The 18119-nt window shown below is 43.4% G+C and overlaps 1 protein-coding gene across 1 annotated transcript in view; it reads left to right on the plus strand.

The window, feature by feature from the left end:
* The window catches only part of SASH1 (SAM and SH3 domain containing 1), a 349577-nt gene that overhangs the window by 654 nt on the left and 330804 nt on the right, over positions 1 to 18119 (plus strand). The window lies entirely within an intron of this gene.

Here is an 18119-nt window from a genome sequence, read left to right on the forward strand (position 1 = left end):
AGCTAATTTTTCTAATTTCTGAACCGGGCGTATTCAGACCTTCTATTGCCTCTTATGTCACTGAGAACTACTGAGTTGACTTCAAATGAATTGGTCAAGTTCTGAAAGCCTCACAGAATGACACAGGTTCCCAAGCCTTGGGGACCTTGACTGACCATCTTATTTTATAGTTGAGTAAAGTGAAGTTCCCCTACTTGGAGAACCCAGAGTCGGGCTACAAGATCCTAGACCCTAACTCCCAGCACTGTGCTTTCTCAGTTAGTATATCTCTCTGCTCCATAGTATAACATTTTATTGGGTTTTATCTTTAATGGGATCTTCCCTGGTGGCTCAGATAGTAAAGCGTCTGCCTATAATGCAGGTAGATGAGGATTCAATCTCTGGGTTGGGAAGATCGCCTGGAGAAGGAAATGGCAACCCACTCAAGTACTCTTGCCTGGAAAATCCCATGGACAGAGGAGCTTGGCGGGTTACAGCCCATGGGGTCGCAAAGAGTCAAGACACGACCGAGCGACTTCACTTTCTTTCACTTTTCTTTTCTATGTGAATTTGAACTTCACTGGAAATAGAAGATTCTGTTGCAAAAATGGGGATGTTTTAAAATTTAATTTTCTATTAGAGTTTAGCCGATTAACACTGTGGTGATGGACAGCAGGTGGACAGTGGAGGGACTCAGTAACATATATAGGTATGTATTCTCCCCAAACTCCTCTCCCATCCAGGCTGCCACATAACATCGAGCAGACTTCCTTGCGCTATCCAGTAGGACCTTGTTGGTTATCCATTTTGAATATCATAGTGTGTACATGTAAATCCCAAACTCCCTAACTATCCCTTTCCCCCATCTTCCCCGCTGGCAAGTATAAGTTCATTCTCTAAGTCTGTGAGTCTGTTTTTGAAACACAGGGGATTTTTAAGATTGGAATAACAAATTCTCTTCTGGTGGCAGCAACGTGACCCACCTGTCCTTTTCCTGTCAGCATGACCTGTCTTACCTCCTTTTATGACATAAAGTTGACTCCGAGAACAAATTAAAACATTGCTTTTCCAATAACACTTCTGTCCGTTAAAGAACGCTCATTGTGCCTGGTGTCTTATTTTTTCATGCTGTATCTCAGCTGGCAAGCCATGTTGTATATTTTTGGAGAAAGGAAGGTAAAAATTACTATACTGTTCCCAGGCATAGCTAAAAAGACACAATTTTCAGATCAATAGTCAAGCTTTTGAGACATCCACCTTTGTTTATCCAAGTCATTCACTTAGCAAAGCATATCAGTTGTATTCTGGAGACTGAACTATTTCTATGCTCTTATAATATTTTGATTGTTTAAATGTCTTAGTTTTTATTAGGAGCTCATTTTGACAAGCTAAAAAAAAATTTTTTAAGGGTTTTTCCTACGTGTTCTCAGGGCAGAAAGGGATGTCTCTGCTCCACGGGGCTAGGAGCTGAGGGAGCAGCAGGCCGTGATTGGTTCCAGGGTCCTGAGACAGCGCAGTGTGCCCAGACAAAGGCTGGATCTCAGGAAATACACAGAGGGGCGAGATGCAGATATTGGTCCTCCATACTCAGACACCCCAGTCCTTTACCCAAGGAAGTTCCCAGAAAAGATACCGTCAGTCACATGAGAGAATATCAGAACTGTACAGAAAACGTCTATCATGCAAATAAAAGCTCACCTTTTGTTCTGTTCAACCTTGATCACTCAAATTCCCATTTTGAAAATTCTGTCCTCTTTTGTAAGTTCTTCAGCCCCTGGCTCCGTCTTGGCCATCGCATGTTGTTACCAGTTCCCTTGACAAGTGGGTGGCCACTTACCATCAGGCCAGTGGCCCCCGAAAATTCCTTAGGTTGCTGGCAACCGCTCACCAGTCTCTCCTTCCTCCCTGGCTGTGCCATAGGTGAAATAACTGCCAACTCAGGCAGCCAGGGACAGGGAAGGAGGGACTTAACCTCATTGTGATCCAGTGGCTGCTCGGAGGCCTGTGTGCATCAACAGAAATGGAGTTTGGAGTGCTTGGTGCATTTTCACAGTGTCTTTCTATCATAATTAATGTGCCCAGCCTCTCTGTGGTCACCAGGGTGTTATCTTAGCTGCACTGATGGTGAGACGTAATGATGGGACGAAGAGACGTAATGATGGGCTTGGCGCTCTCTGAGTGTTGAGCAGTGGGAGAGTGAGAAATAGAAGCCTCTGCCTTCAGAAGCTGGTGATTTCATCCATGATGTTGGACATTGGCTCCCAACCTTCTCAGCCTGGAGGGCCAGAACTGTTCCTCCATGGATAATTCCCTAGTTGTTCTTTGTTCCTGGTATGTTTGAGTTTTTTTCATGAGTTTTTTCTTGCAGACTGCCTTTGTCATTTAGAAATGCTCTACCATGCTGGATATAAACAGAAAATGCTTCTCTCAAGGAGGATAACAGCAGCCCCTGCAAGTTCAGATGTAGGAGCTTATCTGTGTAGCTTCAAGTCCCCAAGGTTGTATGTTGTTCAGGGACAGCTGGTAGACCAGGTCCCTGCCCTGACTTAGCACGGTGGTTCTACAGGCCAACTTCAGCAAGGATGGATGAAATATGCGGATGCAGTCAGCAGTGGGAGCTATGCACACACGCATACACACACACACATATTTGGGCGAAGTCAACAGTAGTAACTGGCTCCTGAGTCCTGTGTGATCATTACCACACACAAACCCCAAACTGTTTTTCTTTTCTGAAACCTAAAGTCCTCATTTATCCCCATCTCCATATAAGCTCAACTGAACAAAGCATCAGTCAAGTGCTCACTGAGTCTGGCTTCTGTACTTACCTCTGCTGTTTCTGTGGAAAACACAGAGGAAGAAGACACGCTCTCAACTCACGAAGGTCAAAATATAATTGAGAGACAAGCTATATGTACACGAAACAATTAGAGAGTGAAATGATGTATAAATGAGTTTCAGAGTGCATGGTTCACACAGTAAAAGGAACAGTGATTCTGAAGGCAGGGGAGTTGGAAAAGGTTACATGAAGGAAATAGGTGGAGAAGGATGGACAGGATTTTGAAAGGAGAGGGACAGGCATCCAGGTGAAGGGCGTGGTGTTGGGTAAATGCTGGGATGTGGAAACACCCCAGTGTTGAGGCAGTACTTAGTGACCAAGCAGGAAATGCACGTGAGGGATGCGGAGAGATCAAATTGAGTGGATGCTAGGGAGCCTTGAAGGCCAAGCAGAGAAGTTAAGGCTTGGGAGCCATAGAAAGTATGGGAACAGTAGAATGGTATGATAAATGCAGTGTTTAAAAAAATTAGTCCATCCAGGTAGACTGGATTCTGAAGTTTCTGGAGACTAGCTAGAAAGATGTTGCTCCTTGGTGGCTCAGATGGTAAAGAATCCACCTGCAGTGCGGGAGACCTGGGTTCGATCCCTGGGTTGGGAAGATCCTCTGGAGGTGGGTATGGCAACCCACTCCAGTATTCTTGCCTGGAGAATTCCATGGACAGAGGAGCCTAGCAGGCTACAGTCCGTGGGGTTGCAAAGAGGTGGGCATGACTGAGCAACTAAGCACAGGACCTAAACATGACATGACAGTGGTCCCAGACCAGAGAGGTACAAGTTGAGCAGGGAGAAAGAACCTTATCTCTGAGGAAAAATATGATGAAGGGATGGTTGATGAAGGTTGATGGTTGATGAAGGGATCCTGTCGTAGATAACCATCTACCTTTGCTTAGGATAAAAGAAAAGTCTAATTCTTCTTAGATCGACTTCTAAGGCCAGCAAACCTTTCTGATACTTTCTTCCTTGTTCCTTGAGTTAGCCAAATCTTTTCGAGAAAAGTCTCCAGGCTCCAGTGCCCATCTTAAGAGCTCAGAACAAACTTTCTCCACCAGGCAACACTCCTGGCACCGGGAACATTTTGCCCCCTGAAAGCTCCTGCTTTTCATGACATTGTGCATAAATTTTCCCATTTCTCCTTCTTAGCTACTGGTTGCTAGACAGGAAACATGTTTACTCCTTCACACTCACTGTCCTAGTTTCTTTCTGGTTAGTTTGCCCCTCACACCTCCCCCAACCCCTTGGCTTTGTTCATATCAATTTGCCTGCTGAAATCTGGTTACCTGGCAGCCTCCTTGCCATGGCCAACTTTGCCATGCATGTGCATAGTTGTGTTTGACTCAAATTCTTTTCTGTCCATAAGAAAAGGAGGTGTACAGTTCAGCTGAGAGTTTGAAAGGGGAGACAAGTTATCACAAGTACACGACAGATGACAATCAAGAGATTGCCTGTGTCGACGGGCAAGTTGTATTAATAGGTTTTAAAGCTAATTTTGAATCAAAGGAGGTGGAGAACTTTAAGGGACCACATAAGTGTTCTATTTTTACCTGCAGATTATATTTAATGTTTTTTTCCTTTTAATCTTTAAGCCAACATTTAAAATTCAGAAGACTTGATGTAACAATCCAGAAACATATTGCCTTGAAAAAGAATCAAAAGATGCAGCAATAATCAGCTGGACTGAGCACTGTTGTCCCTGTGGATGGGGTGGGTACCCATCTTCCCCCATCCCTGCATTTTTGAGTGCTTATCAGACCCTCTGGACATGTGACATTTATTTCTAACTAGTAACAACTGCCATCTAACCAGTCTCTCATTTTACAGAAAGAGAAACTGAGGCACGGAGAGGTTAAATAGCTCTTCCATTATTACCCCAGAGTTGGGTAGGGATGAGGTGTGGGGAGGCGAATTGAGCTTTGCTATGACTCCTGGACCTGCTTTCCCTCCCTGTCTGGACAGTAGTCATGTTTTCTGAACACAGGTTGGCAAGCTGGCGGCAGGCAACGGCCTGCATGTGGGAATATGCTTATCAGTCAAAAAAAGGCTATTGAACAGGTGTTTCTGAGGCAGGAACCTGGAGGAATTCAGAATAATAGTATTTGTCAACTGGGTCCTTTGATATAATTTTATTTTACTTTATTGTAAATGCTTACTACTTAGAATTCCAGGAAGGAATATAATTAACTTTTCCCCTTTATTGCAATTTCTTAACTTTCAAAAAAAAGTATACCCTAAAATATAGCAGCTGTGATATAACATTGTAAGCCGGTGTATTGAAGAGATCCCAAATTTTAAAATGAAACCTACTGATTAAAAAAAAATATTTGGTGTTTGTTTTATCTCGGCCAGTCTCCTCTCCAAAGCTCTTTTCATTCCCTAGACCTCTGGCCTGCACTGTTAGAGTCTCCATCTCAAGTAGGCAAAATGACTTTGGCACTTGGCTACAAGCTCCGGCAGAGGCTGCCTCCTGTGGACTCAGCGGCGCTGTGATCTCCGTGGGCTCGCCGGATGGGCGGGAGGGGCCGCGATCAGCCTGCTTATCATTATTGATGTGGCTTCGGCGACCTCTGCTGCGTTTCTGTCCACTGCGATTCTGGATGCAATTCAGAAAACACCTGCTGAAAACCTTGCGAGAAATCCGTGTGCATGCCAAGGCCGGGTGATTGGTGTCGCTCTTGAACAACGTGAAGGTCAAGCTTTTGGCCCTCCTTTAGCTGTTACTTTAATGAAAGTCAGCTTTCCGTATTGAGTGAATTTTAATACAGACCCAGCGTGGGTCGGCATTTTTACTTTTTTGCATAGTTACATCCAAAATGGTCTTTTAACTAAAATGGAAGAAGGATGGAGACACTGCAGGGCCTTTAAAATTGGAGGATAGTTAGGAAGGAGAGTCTCTGTGTTCTTTGAAATATCAGAAAGTTTAAGGTTTATGTTTGATCTCTCCTTTCACCACGTCACCCTCCTCATTCTCAAAGGAATCATACCTCTGTGATTGCTTCCTTCCTTTCCTGGGGGCTGTATCTTCAGTTCAGTTCAGTAGCTCAGTCGTGTCCAACTCTTTGCGACCCCATGAACCACAGCACGCCAGGCCTCCCTGTCCATCACCAACTCCCGGAGTTCACTCAGACTTATGTCCATCGAATCGGTGATGCCATCCAGCCATCTCATTCTCTGTCGTCCCCGTCTCCTCCTACCCCCAATCCCTCCCAGCATCAGACTCTTTTCCAGTGAGTCAACTCGTCTCATGAGGTGGCCAAAGTATTGCAGTTTCAGCTTTAGCATCAGTCCTTCCAATGAACACCCAGGATTGATCTCCTTTAGAATGGACTGGTTGGATCTCCTTGCAGTACAAGGGACTCTCAAGAGTCTTCTCCAGCACCACAGTTCAAATGTATCTTACTCCTCCCCAAATCCGTGGAGCTTTTAGTTGATATAGCAAGATCACTTCTTACATCAGTGAGGGTGTTTCAGCCCTACCATTTATGCTGCTGTTTTCAGTACGGGTTTTACAATTCCATTCACTATGTAAATATGTGAGTTGTAAATGAAAGACAAAAACTCTAGAGCAATTTAACACATCAGAGTTCATCTGGGACTTCCCTGGCGATCCAGTGGTTAAGACTCTGCCTTCCAGTGCAGAGGTGGAGGTTCAATCATCAGGGAACTAAGATTTCCTATGCAGCCAAAAATACCAAAACATAAAACAGAAGCAATAGTGTAACAAATTCAATAAAGATTTTAGAAAACGGTCCACATCAAAAAAAAAAAAAAAAACTTTTTTAGAAAAAGTTAATTTGGTCTCAGACCACATTGAAAAAATGTAGTGTAATTAATATGACAAACTGATTAATGATGACAGGCATAACTAACATGCCTTACATATTTAGTAAGTGCTAGGAACTGTGCTAGGTATTTCATGGGTGTTATCTAACATAATCTTCATAATGCCCGTTTATTCCCCTGAAATGAATGAGACAATAGTTTGTGTAGTTCCAGGTTTGGTTTGAGGCAGGCAGTTTCAGAGGGTTTCAGACAACTGAAGTGAAGTTGCTCAGTTGTGTCCGACTCTTTGCGACCCTGTGGACTGTAGCCTACCAGGCTCTTCCGTCTGTGGGATTCTCCAGGCAAGAGTACTGGAGTGGGTTGCCATTGCCTTCACATTGCAAAGTGAGACTGGGGACAACCAGAGGAAGCAGAGGTTCTGCCTGCAAAAGAAACTCCCAGAAGGCTGGTTTAAACAGATGGCCAGTCTGCCACTGTGCATCTCCCCTAAAGTTCTGATTTCATGAGGTCTAGGATATGGCCCCCAAATTTACATTTATAACTAGTTGCTGGGAGATGCAGATGCTACTGGTCCAGGGAGACCTACAGCATCAGCATCACCCGGCAACTTGGAGAGCTACTAGAAATTGAAAAAGTGAGAGTATTCGTCTCTCAATGTGTCCAACTCTTGTGACCCCATGGACTAGCCCGCCAGGCTCCTCTGCCCATGGAATTCACCAGGCGAAGTTACTGGAGTGGGTAGGTGCCTTTCTCCAGAGGATCTTCCTGACCCAGGGATCAAACCTAGGTCTCCTGCATTGCAGGCAGATTCTTTATCGTCTGAGCCACCAGGGAAGTGAGAGCTACTGGCCTGGAGCTCAAAACCATCCATGTCACAGGCAGGACAGGTGGTGTAAACCCCAGATGCTTATAGAGAAGGGACTGCTCTAGATGCACAGACACCTCCTGCAGCCTATTAAAGGGCCGGACTGTGTAAGGGATACACTTGGGACAGTGGGTGTGGCACCGGTCAAAAGGCATGGGTGGAGACCAGCACAGCTGAGGGTGAGGGAGAACCTGTGCAGGCAGCAAAGGAAGGAACCTGGGAGGGGCCCTGGGGAGAAGGGCGGTGGGTTTCGGAGCAAGGCTGTCAGCTCGCTGGCCCTGAAGCTGAAGGCAGCTGCAGATGGGTCTGCTCTGAGTGCACCGGGCTGCTTGGTATTTTCATTGGAATGCGTACATCCTCCAGGTCCCTGCAGCCCCTACTCTCTCTTAGTCTTGATTTTTCATTTATACCCATCGACCTGGCCACAGATGCCCCAGGAGCTGAAGGCCCTTGAGGTACAGGGTGAGCAAGCATCAGGAAAGTGCTGGATTTGATTATTTTATCTCATTTCATTTCATATTGAAGTATAGTTGATGGACACTGCTTTGTTAGTTTCAGATGTACAGCAAAGCGTTTCAGCTGTACATATATGTGCACGTGTGCTCAGTCGTGTCTGACTCTTTGTGACTCTTTGGGCTGTAGCCCGCCAGGTTCCTCTGTCCATGGGATTTCCCAGGCAAGAATACTGGAATGGAATACAATTTCCTCCTTCAGGGGATCTTCCTTACCTAGGGATCTAACCTGCGTCTCCTGCGTTGGCAGACAGATTCTTTACCACTGAGCCACTTGGGAATCTGGGAAGCCACATGTACATATATCTATTCTGTTATCTGTTCTTTTTTCAGATTCTTTTCCTATATAGGTTATTACGGAATACTGAGTAGAATTTCCTGTGCTGTCCAGTAGGTCATTGTTGGTCATCTATTTTTATATATAGTTACGTGTGTGTGTGTGTGTGTATATATATATATAAATCCCAAACTCCAAGGGATTTAATTTTTTTAAAATATCTGTCACCCAGACTCTAATGATTGAGAGAAGAGTCCCTAGGTAAACTGATCCCAGTTTGTTCACTTGGAGGAATTATACACCGGGAGAAAGGACCCACTGCAAACTGCACTGCTGTGGAAGTGATTCTAGCGTCACCCACCATTGCGGTATTTCCTAGGATGACTCTCTCCACTGGGCACAGCTCCCTCAGTCACCCCATTCTCCCTCCAGGTCGTCTGCCTCCAGCAGCTTCCTTTGGCTCCATGTTATTAGAGATGACTTCCCCCCTGGCTCAGACAGTAAACAATCTGCCTGCTAATGCGGGAGACTTGGGTTCGATCCCTGGATCTGGAGGATCCCCTGGAGAAGGGAATGGCCACCCACCTCTGTATTCTTGGCTGGAGAATTCCATGGACAGAGGAGCCTGGTGGACTAAAATCCATGGGGTTACAAAGAGTCAGACAAGACTGAGCAACTGCACTTTCTTTCACAGTGACCACAGGACCTGAATGACAAAGCCACACCCTTTCTGTCCCTCCCTGCAAACCTCGCCCCAGGGCTGCCCTCTCTGAGTCCAGTGGGCTCATCCACTCTGCTGGGACACATCTTTAGCCTGAAAAACCAGAGACTGAAAAGCCTTGGAAGACAATGACCAAGCCTTGGCAGGAAGCGAGATAAAAGAGAAAAGTTTGGGGTTGATTACAGAACAGCTTGCTCCAAAAGTGGTAAATTCTCAGGGGAAAGTCTTTATCTAGAAAGTTCCAGGACAAAAAAGAATGAAGAAAAATGAAATGACAGAGAGAAGTAACAAGCCCAAATTAAGAAATGGAAGATCTAGATAAATTGTTGGAAGAAATATTTGGTTCATGATGGATGCTTTGTCCTTGAGACATTTAAAATAAAATCAGGACAGGCCTTCACTGACCAGTCTAAGTAACCTGATTTGGTCTTTTCCATCTTTGCCTCCTGGGTCTGGTTGCTAGGAAATTGGCGTTGCAATCCCCAGGCAAGCACACTGCTGTCTCAGTTCTGAGCTTTTGGGGTCGGGCTGCTTTCCAGATGGAGAGCTGGGAACAGTGTGCCCCTCTTGCTTGAACAGTCTTCCCCTTCGCTCTGTTTTCTTTCTCTTTCTTCTGATTTTCTTTCATTCCTTCCTCTCTTTCCCTCCCTCCCTTCCTTCCTGTCTTCCTATAAATGAGAAAAAAAAAATACTTGAGGAGACTGCCATTGCAGGTGCAGGCTCCAGTAATAACCATGGCAGGTAATTTTTGCACATCCAGAGTAAGTCATTTTCTTATAACAGCGATCAGGGGCTGTATTGCTCCCAGGAGAAAAAACACTTATATTGACGTGTTTATGTATTGGAATGATAATATTTGTCCATGTGAAAATATGTGTGATTCCTTTCTGCCACGCCATATGGCTTATTACTATTCATAATCCAAACAGTAGCAGCTGCTGTAGAACGCGAGAATGAGTTTTCTTGAAGGAAAAATGGGCTAACTCTTGGATGCCACATGTACTTTCCGCAGTATCACCAGTGATTCACCAGAAACCTACATATGGGTCCCTTCCATGAATCCATTCCTTTCTTTATTAATATCTCAGAAGTTCATTGTTCTATCCACTTTCATGCTGTCCCTCTCCCCCAGCTCACCCCCACTCAGCCCGGGCCCCCAAGGAGCCATTCTGTCTTGGGAACACGGACTCATTATTTAGAACTGTTGGCAACTGAAAGTTTCACTTTGAGTCTTGTTGGTCGCTGACAACTGCCAGGGAAAATGGCAGTGAATTTTCTCCTTGCTTCCCCATGTGGCTTCCTACCCTGCTAAACCGCGTTATATATTAGTAGTCAATCAGACACACGGAGGGACCAAAGTGGTTAATGACTCCCCCTCAGGCTGACTTAGCCCAGCTCTGAGGTAGTGGAAAATGGAAGGCAACACTTTCTACAGACCAGTGGAATGTGGTTGGCAGAAACCCTTGAGGTTTAAGAAGGAAGCGATTTGAGAACTAGGTTCTTGATGCCACTAGAGAAACCCACACCGTCGACAGCACAAAATAACCCAGTTTCTTAGAGGAGAAGTATCTGTGGGACTTTCTGTATCATAACATGGTCATTGTGAGTCCCCCCGAAGCTAGAGGTTTTAGAAAATCAAAACACTCTTGATGTTGATTCTACACACCACAATGGTAAATATCATTTAACCAAAATAGAAGTCCTGACCGAATATCCCCAAACTAAAGTGCAAGTATATAGATAATTGATTCAGTTTTCCTCTTCAGTGTATAGATAATTGATTCAGTTTTCCGCTTCAGTTGGTTGAAAGTGAAAGTCGCTCAGTCATGTCTGACTCTTTGCGACCCATGGACTCTATACAGTCCATGGGATTCTCCAGGCCAGAATACTGGAGTGGGTAGCCTTTCCCTTCTCCAGGGGATCTTCCCAACCCAGGGATCAAACCCAGGTCTCCCGCATTGCAGGCAGATTCTTTACCAGTTGAGCCACAAGGGAAGCCCTTCAGTTGGTTAAGTCATAATAATACCTTGCATTTGCATGCCATATTGTTTTCAGGGTGTTTTCATGTGTATTCATAGTAATTGAGACTTTTTCCCAAGAAGGCTGTCAGGTGACTCGAATCAATGGACGTTTGTGAGACTGGAATATTATCTCTGTCCACTACACTTTGTCCTGTTCATTCCACAGCCAGCATCACTAATTTCCAACTTGTGTCGGCCGTCTTCCTGCAGCCATTTGTCTTTTTCATGTGTCTGTTGGCCAGTTCTCTAAGTACCCGCTGCTTTTATCACAAGTTATAATAGGGTAATTTATCAATGTCACTCTTCTCACTTGGCAAGGAGAGAGAAACTACAAGATATTATAGGATCGGTCTGCATACCTGGCCTTTAACCACAGTCCTCCAACTTGAAATGGCATTTATACCCCTGTCATCCCAGACCTTGTCAAGAGGTCCTGGAGTCAGCCTTCACTTTGCCAGTCTTTGCCTTCAGGGTGCATTAGGTAATTGTTTCATAAACTTCTCTTTTCCAAAAAGAATATCTGACAACATTCCCAAGTCACATTTTGTGCTTAGGAACTGCTACCTGTGTGTGCATGTTTATATCTGCTTCTCATTTCTGTGTTTCTTGTAATCATAAGCAGCTTGACTCCGGCCAACTAGGTGGTTACCCCTAAACACCATGACGTGATTTCAGGGCTAAACAGTCTCAATAGGTCTTCCTAATGGATGATGCATGAAGTCCCATGATTTGACCATCCTCGCCTTTCCTCCATCCCCAGAGAAACTTCACCCTGAAGGTTGAGCTCTGCCTACTCCCAGAAGCCTTCCTGACCTTCAGGTAGTGTAGTGATCGCTTGACAGGCATCAACCCTGCTACGCCTGATGCCTGGTGAGCCTGGGCTGAATCCCAGGCACCCTGTCTGCTGACTCGCACCTTAGCTCACACCTTGTTTAGCTGGTGGGCATGTATGGATGCTGCCATTGCTTTCTGATTTATATTAAATGTTTTCTGTTGAAATGCAACTCCTCCACCCCTGCCTACTGTTCATACTGCTGAGCAAATAATACCCTTCTGGGTCCCACTGCCTTGGGGTACTTTCCACGTGTACCTTGAAACAGGTCGGTGTTACTATTTTCATGGGCCCCAAGCACTTCTGGCTTTGTGGGCCACTGGAAATGGCAACCCACTCCAGTATGCTTGCCTGGAGAATCCCGTGGACAGAGGAGCCTTGTGCAGTCCATGGTGTCCCAGAATCAGATATAACTGAATGACTTCATTTCCTCCATTTAAGAAACAGTGAAAGTTATGTTTTACAACTGTGTTAGTGTAAAGACAAATGTATTCATATTATATATTAAAATATTTCTTTGACTCAAAAGTGTATTTTTTCTTCGGACTTTAATTTCTTTAAAAGACACAAATGTGTTGACAGGGATCTCTAAATGTAATGTGGTACCTCTGATGGATAGAGTACCCCTACTCCCCTGGTGACTCAGACGATAAAACATCTGCCTACAATGTGGGAGACCTGGGTTCGATCTCTGGGTTGGGAAGATCTCCTGGAGAGGGAAAGGGCAACCCACTCCAGTACTCTTGCCTGGGAAGATCCCATGGATGGAGGAACCTGGTAGGCTACAGTCCATGGGGTCGCAAAGAATCGAACATGACTGATTGACTTCACTTTCTTCCTTTTCTTTCACTTTTACCAAGAAACGGAACAGACCCTTTACCTTAGATCAGTGTTTCAAAGGTCTGTCCTTTGCAAACCAATTAGGGAATTTTACCATGCTGCTCTTCCCCAGTACTAGTTTTCATCTAATATTTTTCTTTAAACTTTCCACCTTAGACCAATGGTATTGAATGAGATTCAGGACAAAACCTCACTCTCCTTCATGTACATCAGTGAGCCCCCAGGCACCCAAGATGTAAGTAGACCTTTGAGGGTCCCAGCAAAGGCATGCCCTTGTGTAGTGCGCGCACACACACACGTGTCCATTTTCACCCCCGACCTTCTTGCTTCCTCACCCTCTGAGTCTCTGTTCTGTATGGTGCACAGCCTCCTCTGGGAGACCGTGAGCTTGGAGGTGGTGATCTTCTCTGGAACTTGTGAATAGGGGTTGTAAAATTGATAATCTAAGTCAACCACTGTGTTCCACTTCTCTCACCGTTTGTTGATGTTGGAAGAGGAACGTGATTTAATGCTGGCCACTGAAGGACTTCTGGAAAAACTTTCCTGCCGACAACCTTCCCATCATGCAAAAGAGACGCAAGGAAGGTGACCTGTCTTCCTTCCTTCCCTCACTGGCATTGTTAGGTCTACAACTAAGGCCAGAAGCTGGCATCCAGTTTTCACCCACGAACTACAAAGATGACCTGCGGGATGGTGGGGTGGATAGAGCCCTTGATAAGACTAGAAGAAGCAAATTAACCTGGAAACAATTTAGACGTCCTCACTGTGAAATAACGAACCTCCCTGTAGACTGAGCCATTTTGAATTGGGTCTTTTTTTATTAGCAGTCGAAACCACTGTTACTGGTATAATGATAATATATTGTGGAATTCTCACTGCTTTTCATTTGACTTAAAACTTCTTCTTGCCAGAAAATGAGTGGGTGTTAGCCTTAGTTATTTCCTGCTTTGTGGATTAGAAAAATTGTCTTTTCTGACACTTTATTATTTCACTTCTGGGATGTCTATCTGTATAAATCAGTGCTGTAGTTTGTCTGTTTCTTCATCTTTGACACTGGAATAAAGGACTGGACAACTGCTCTTTTCCACTATAACTGATGACTGAACACCAGTGATAAATTAAATCTTAAATTATAAATAATAAATAATAGTAATAAGACAGGGCCATTTGTTTTAATGCTTTTAATTATAAATATAAAATGTAGCTTCACTCGTGTCTTTAAGAATGAGCCTTTTTCAGCTGAGCATGGCATATTGAACACTTATTTAGTGGGTATAATTCTATTTCCATTGTGGAGAAGGTGCAAATAATAGCAGCTTTTGCCCCAAAGCAAAAACCCTTTGGGAAGTCTGCCTGCACTAATGTGTTTATCGACATACATGCATATTTCCCATTAATACTAATAGAGCCTAATGTGGCTGTATAAATCACCTGAATTTTGATGCAGTGTGAATCTGATGTTGGATGATTTGAGATGAACTCGCATACTCCATTTGTCTGGGAGCTATTTCTTAATACGCCTTCATCTTGGAGTCGAATTCCTCTCCTGTGACTGAAATATTAATCAAAGGCTGTTTCTGCTTCTCCCATCATGTACCCCTGCCTGTCATCGTCAGAAGACATGAAGTAGACTCATCTGTGTGACAGTGTGCCTCTATCTAGGTGTAGTCTAAGGTTCTATTGAAATTTTAAAAAAGGGAATGAACAAAAAAGAGGGATTAAGAGAGATTTTCCTTTGCGTGGGGAGCAGTGTGCGGGGTCAGGCTCAACTAAGTGCACACGTGTTCTGGAATCCTGGAAGGAGCACAGATCACATAAGCTGAGTGTGAGGAATTTACACGTCTTTATTCCCCACACTGTCCTTGCGTGTTGCCAGCTATATCGAGCATCTTACCTCCAGGCTTCCAGAATGACATTTTTTCACCTGCACTATCAGTGTCCTCTGGGGAAGAATTGTTTCACCTATCAGAGTGGCTGTGGTCAAAGTGCTGTCCATCCACAGTGAACCCTTCCAGTCTCATCTAACTTCAGCTCCCTTTTCCTCTCTGATCTTCCTCCTCTCTTACCTGGATTACAGTCACAGTACTTGCTCATGGAGACTGACTTGGTTTTACCCTATTATAGGCAAAAAAGAAAAAGTGTACGGTATTCATGGGAAATACATTGCAAGACCCCTAGTGGATGCATGAAATCACAGCACCAAACACTGCGCATTTTACTCTCGGTAGCATCACATTCCACACCCACGAATTTCAGCAACCTCATGTTTAAGATATTTGGAAAAAATATTCCAGGATGTTTCAAAAGGCAAAACTTGAATTTGCATCCCGCTGAAAGCTGTTCTCAAAATATTTGTTGTTGTTCAGTCCCTCAGTCATGTCTGACTCTTTGCGACCCCATGGACTGCAGCACACCAGGCTTCCCTGTCCTTCACCATCTCCCAGAGCTTACTCAAACTCATGTCCATTGAGCTGGTGATGCCATCCAACCATGTCATCCTCTGTCATCCCCGTCTTCTCCCGCCTTCAATTTTTCCCAGCATCAGGGTCTTTTCCAGTGAGTCAGCTCTTTGCGTCAGGTGGCGAAAGGACTAGAGTTTCAGCTTCAGCATCAGTCCTTCCAATGAATATTCAGGGTTAATTTCCTTTAGGATGGACTGGTTGGGTCTGCTTGCTGTTCAAGGGACTTTCAAGAGTCTTCTCCAACACCACAATTCAAAGGCACCAATTCTTCGGTGCTCATCCTTTTCTATTGTCCAGCTCTCACATACATACATGACTACTGGAGAAACCATAGCTTTGACTAGACAGACATTTGTAGGCAAAGTAATGTCTCTGCTTTTTAATATGCCGTCTAGGTTTGTCATTGCTTTTCTTCCAAAATATTTACATTGTATTAACAGCTATTTACATAGTATTTACATTCTATTAGGTATTATAAGTAATCTAGAGGTGATTTAAAGTATAGGGAGAAAGTGCCTAGGTTATATGCAGATGCTGTAGTGTTTTGTATAACAGATGAACATCCATGGATTTTGGTATCCACCAGGATCCTGGAAACAGTACCTCACAGATATCAAGGGACAACATTATATACATGTTTTCCCTATGTATACATATCTATGATGAAGTTTAATTTATCAGTCACAGTAAGAGATTAACAACAATAACTAAAAATAGAACAATTATAACAGTATATTGTAATAAAAGTTATATGCATGTGTTTTTTCTCTCTCTCTCAAATTATCTTATTATACAGATTTAATAGCCTGGAAAAGGAAATGGCAACCCACTCCAGTATTCTTACCTGGAGAGGAGCCTGGCCAATCACAGTCCATGGGGTCACAAAGAGTCAGGCACAACTGTGCAACTAACTTTCATTTTCACAAATATAATGCCTTTTTCATCTTAACTAAGCACTTACCACACGCTGTGACTGTAACTTTGGCAACAGTGGAACTAACACATATTTCCTTTTTCTTCTTCACAATTTCACAAATAGATAATGCATTCTTACCATCGATCTTAGCATTATCTTATGATACCCTTCCTCTTTTATTAAGTCAAAAACTTTGACCCTTTCACTTAAAAGAAGCATTTTATGGCTACTCCATGGCATGTCCAAATCACCAACATCACTCTTGAATTTTGGGGCCATTTAGTAAAATAAGGGTTACTTGGACACAAGTACCACAGTACCACCAACAGTTGATTTGATAACCAAGTTGGCTCTTGTTGCTGTTGTTTCTTAGTTGCTTAAGTAGTGTCCGACTCTTTGTGACCCCATGGACTGTAGGGTGCCAGGTTCCTCTGTCCATGGGATTTCCTAAGCAAGAATACTGGGTGGGTCCATTTCCTTCTCCAGGGGATCTTCTTGACCCAAAAACTGAACCTGCATCTCCTGCATTGGCAGATGGAATCTTTACCCCTGAGCCACCAGGGAAGCCCAACCTGGTTGGCTACAAAGTGACTAATGGGGTAAGACATGCTGGACAAAGAGATGCTTCCCATCCAGGGAAGAATAGAGCTGGAAGCCTCAAGAGATCGTCAAAACAACACACAGCTTGAAATTTATGAATGTTTATTTCTGGAATTGTCCATTTCATAGTTTCAGACTGCAGTTGACCACAGGTAACTGAAACCTCAGAAAACCTAACCTCAGTAAGGGGAGGACCACTGTACTCTAAGTAGAAAGAAACACACACACACACATGGCATTTTTCCCCCAAAGTTCCTTCCAGACATGGCAACAGTAAGAATCAGTTAGAAAAATGTAGATTGTAAGTAAAAAACTTGTTTACTGCTAGAGTACATAATCTTGGAATTATAGGAAATTAGCACTGGAAAGGACCTTTGGCAGTCTGTCACAGTAAGGTTGCGTCTAGCAGCTGCAGCTTTCACTGTTGGCAGACCCCTGGTGTTTCCATGGGTGTCTCTCATCAGCAATACTCTTAGTGCCCCCTTTACAGATAAGGAACTGAGGCTAATTTAAAATGCTACGAAAACGGCAGCATTGATTTCTATTTTGATAAATTAAAATCATTTTGTTTCTTCTCTATTCCAAGAGAACAGGGTAATCAAATGCACAGCTATTTGAATAGACTTTTAAATCCCTGGTGTCTTAATTCCCAAAACCAATGTAAATCCCTCAATGAATCTTGGGGTCTACAGAATATTTTAGAATTAGTGTGTTCATTATAATCTGCTTGAACCCAACGGAATGCTAAGATTAAATTCAGTTCAGTTCAGTAACTCGGTTGTGTCCGACTCTTTGTGACACCATGGATTGCAGCACACCAGGCTTACCTGCCCTTCAGCAATGGACAGGGAATCTATCCTGTCATAGAAAGGTTGAATTAATTAATAATTAATTAATTATCAATAGTTGAGGGTTCAATAATAGTTTAATTAATTAATAAGAGTTGAGTGTTCGTGACAAGGGTATTGAGTTGTACTAAATCTTCAAGTCTTACTCTCAATTGAAAAGAAACATTTTGGAGGGAGAGGAGGGAAATGGATGAAGGCAGTCAAAGGTACAAACTTCCAATTATAAGACAATAAAGTACTAGGAATATAATGTAATGTACAACATGATAAATACCTTGAACACTGATGTGTGTGTTATATTTGAAAGTTGTTGAGAGTAAATTGTAAGAGTTCGCATCACAAGGAAAAGATATTTTTTCTTTAATTATATATCTATGTGAAATGATACTCACTAAACATTGTGGTAATTATTTCATGATATGTAAATCAAGTCATTATGCTATACACCTTGAATTTACACAGTGTGGTTTGTCAATTATACCCAGCTGAATAAACCTGGAAGAGAAAGGAATCTATGGGTTATGATTATATTTTATGAATATGAATGATAAATATCACTTATGAACTCCGATCTCTGCTTCTGTAGCTATAAGGTAGAAACAATGTTACCTACCAAAGAAGTTACAGTCA

Source organism: Moschus berezovskii, chromosome 10, assembly GCF_049115385.1.
Source record: "Moschus berezovskii isolate FMDL1 chromosome 10, NW_MosBer_1.0, whole genome shotgun sequence".
NCBI classification, from domain to species: Eukaryota; Metazoa; Chordata; class Mammalia; order Artiodactyla; family Moschidae; genus Moschus; species Moschus berezovskii.